Source organism: Limulus polyphemus, unplaced genomic scaffold (genome assembly GCF_000517525.1).
Source record: "Limulus polyphemus unplaced genomic scaffold, Limulus_polyphemus-2.1.2 Scaffold994, whole genome shotgun sequence".
NCBI lineage: Eukaryota > Metazoa > Arthropoda > Merostomata > Xiphosura > Limulidae > Limulus > Limulus polyphemus.
Window position 1 is genome coordinate 359936 of NW_013666604.1, and position 3629 is coordinate 363564.

At 31.5% G+C, this 3629-nt stretch overlaps 1 long non-coding RNA gene across 3 annotated transcripts in view; it reads left to right on the forward strand.

The window, feature by feature from the left end:
* The window catches only part of LOC111086290, a 6825-nt gene extending 3528 nt beyond the window's left edge, over nucleotides 1-3297 (forward strand). For 2 of the 3 annotated variants that reach the window (XR_002611019.1, XR_002611018.1), the window contains 4 exons: nucleotides 798-948; nucleotides 1114-1265; nucleotides 2758-2982; nucleotides 3159-3297. This is a non-coding gene — a long non-coding RNA (uncharacterized LOC111086290). Of the gene's footprint in view, nucleotides 1-797; nucleotides 949-1084; nucleotides 1266-2757; nucleotides 2983-3158 lie in introns of all 3 variants that reach the window. The other variant, XR_002611020.1, reaches the window with a different exon arrangement.
* Nucleotides 3298-3629: the final 332 nt, after the last annotated feature.

Genomic DNA, 3629 nt, shown 5'->3' on the forward strand with positions numbered 1-3629 from the left:
CTTTTGAGTGATCAATGTAATCACTTCGGTTTACGAAAAGGAGTGTGAGATAGCAAATTCTGTTTTTATTTTGTTATGCTTTTGTTTACCATTGAATTATTTTTTCTATCGTTTAGTTAATCTGTCTATTTTTAATTTACATTTAAACGCTAATTCACATTATAGTAAACCACATCAATTTTTAAAATTATATAAATTATCAGACTGCAGCCTATTTTCCATAGGGGTGACGTACAGATATTAACGTTGGGAAAGTGTGCACATGATTATCACATGAATTCTGATCTCTTCATGTGAGTAGTTTAGTTAATTATCACAGATTAGCTGGTCTTGGAACCCATGAACTTCCGTTAAACTGAACTGGAGCCGGAAGCTAAAGCCGAATATAGAAGAAAAGGGAATGATTTAGCCTTGAAAGGTATTTGTATTTAAATTGTTAATGATTGACGATGTCAATATAATGAGGGCGTTAAAAGTAAGGATACTAAAATTTAGAATTTTAAACAATTAATGTAATTCCCTTTTTTAAGGAGGAAGGAGTGTGAGGTAAAAAGTTTTTAATTTTTATATACCTATAGATGTTTTTTACCGTTCATTTATTATTCATTCTCTCATTTAGTTAAGCTGTGACTATTTAGTTTTACTTGTAAACGCTAATTCTCATTCTAGTTATTCACATCAATTTTAGTCATTAGACTGACACCAGTTTCCCATAACGGTGACTTGTAGATGTTAATGTTGTTAAAGAGTATGTAAATAATGACTTTAAATCTCTTGATCGAAATAGTCTATTGTAGCTTAGCTGGTCTTTGGACTTAACTTCCAGTAACCTGAATCGGAGCAGAAGGTAGAGAAGCTGAAGATCTGAGAACACTAAGTACATATACCTTAAAGAAAAAGCGTAAACTGGTCAGGATTCGTGGTGTCCGTATAATGAGGTCCTTAAAAGTAAGGATACGAAAATTGGGAATTTATAAACGGTGATTAATGTAATCCCTTTCTTTTTTTATTAAAAAAAATCTGTTTAATGGTAGAACAATTTTACTTGTCTAAATTGAAGAAAAGATAATTATTTCTCTATCAGAAAATGCTCATCGTTCTATGTCGTTGTAGAAAAAAGTGGCGACAGAAAGCTTGAAGAGTGCCTCCACCCCAGTTCCAAAGAAATGAAATTCTTTTGACGTGTCCACATTTTATCCTTCGACTTAACGAGTTGTTTGTGTCATCTGCCCAACCTAGATGGTCTTCAAACTCAAGTACTCGCTGTATGATAAACCAGAGCAGGAAATTAAAAATCAATCTTTAGACTTAAGAACATAAACAATTTGTCCTAGTATCTGTACTTAACTATGAGGGATTCATGATATCAGTATAACGAGGGCCTTAAAAATAAGGATACGAAAATTGGAAATTTATAAGCAGTAATTTAATATTATCACATTCTTTGTCTAAAGTGGAAGGACCCCTTTAGAAGTGATTACATTATTCATTTTAAAATTAAATCCTTACTTGTAACGTTATTCTGACATCCTACACGGTTTAACTACAGATATAGTACAAGGAGAAACCATTTTTATATATATTCGACTGTCTATTTCGGTTCTAGTTCAGCTTAACGAAGTTATAGTTCTAAGACCAGTTAATTTGTAACATTTAAATAACAAATCTTGTACATACTCTTTACCAATATTAATATCTGTACGTAACTGATAAGGGGAAACCGATGTCAGTATCATAATTCACGTAAATTCAAAATTGATGAGATTAGCTAGAACGTGAGTTAGCATTGAAGTGCAAATAAAAATCCAGAGGTTAACTAAACGATAGAATGAATAATAAATGAACGGTAAAGAAATCCATAACAAAATAACAAAAGAATATGCTATCTCACACCAAGAGTGTGAGGTAGTAAGTTTAATTCTATTTTGTTTTCGATTTGTTTACCGTTTGTTTATTATTCATCCTATCATCATTTAGTTAATGTGTGAATTTTTCGTTTGCATTTTAGTTATTCGCATCAATTTTAAATTTCAATTTATCTTTCCATAGGGGTGACTTATAGATGTTAAAGTTGTTAAGGAGTATATAAATAATAATCACATCATTTTATATCTGTTGGTCTAACTAGTTAATTATTGTAGCTTAAATGGTCTTTGGACTTAATTTTCCTTAACCTGAATCTGAGCAGAAGGTAGAGAAGCTGAACATCGAAGAACATTAAGTATTTTCTTTGTAAGGTATATGTACTTAAACTGGTTAGGATTCATGGTGTCAGTATAATGAGATCATTAATAGTAAGGGTACTAAAACTGGTAATTTATAAGAAGTGATTAATGTGATCACTTTGGTTTTCGAACAGGGAAGGAATACGAGGTAGCAAATTCTACTTTAATTTCGTTATGTTTTTTATTTTCTGTTCATTTATTATTATTTCTATTTAGTTTATCTGTAACATTTGTTTTACGTTTAAACGCTACTTCGCATTCTAATCAGTTACGTCATTTAGAGCTTCTAAAATTTTATGAGACTGACACCAGTTTCCATTACCGGTGACTTGTAGATATTTATGTTTCAAAATTCTTAATGTTTTTTTAATCTTTTGAATAAATACTTTATCATGAGTTTCGGTAACTTTTCCCACGTGAGATAGTGATAGTGTTATTGTTTTAAGTTTTATACACGTTTTTTTCCCGTTCATTTTTCTGTTTATTTATAAAAATAAACTGTTATTCATGGTATATTGTTCTTTCGTGTTAGTGGGAAATTCTGGCCATGGGCTCATTCATAAACTGTATGCAAGCTATTTGATAGCTTACAAGGGGTCAAACAAGGACTTTTGAAAACAATACTTAACATCACCTGCAACCGTAGATAAACGAACAGACCTATCTATAAATGTTATACAGAAGACAATATCCAACGTTGGAAAACACCGGAAGCTACAGCGACAAGCTTACTCTCATTACTCTCTTTTGGACAAAAGTAGGTAACTCACTGCTATCGTTAATACATCGGTTATATTCTGTAGTAAATCTTATTCTAATATTGTATGGAGTATTCGAAGTTACCACTCGTGTTACTCCATTTCTATATAAATTACATTATATCATGTTAATCATATGACAATTTTACGTGTCTAAAATAAATATTTTTTCTAGTAAATTCTGTCGACACCAGAGGAAATTGTCATCGTCCTCTGCCGTTGCAGAAAATTTGAATGGCGGAAGAAGGCTTTGAGATTGCAACCCCCTCCATCAAAATAAAGGACTTATTCTGGTGTGGACACTTCTCATCCTTCAAAGACCACTCATGTTAAGTAGAGGACGTAGATGACTGATCTGTATGTTTCGTCGAATTTCGAACACTTTATGTAAAGTGAACCAGAACAGCAAAGTAGAGAAGATTCAAGAACATGAATTATTTTTCTTTGTAAGGTATCTGTACTGAAACTGTAAAGGATTCATAATGTCAGTGTAATGAGACAGTTTAAAAGTAAGAATACGAAAATTGTGAATTTAGGAGTGATTAATGTAATCACTTCGGTTTTCGAAAGGAGTGTGAGGGAGCAAATTCTTTTTATTTTGTTAAGTTTTTTTTTTACTTTTTTTTACAGTTAACTTATTCTTTCT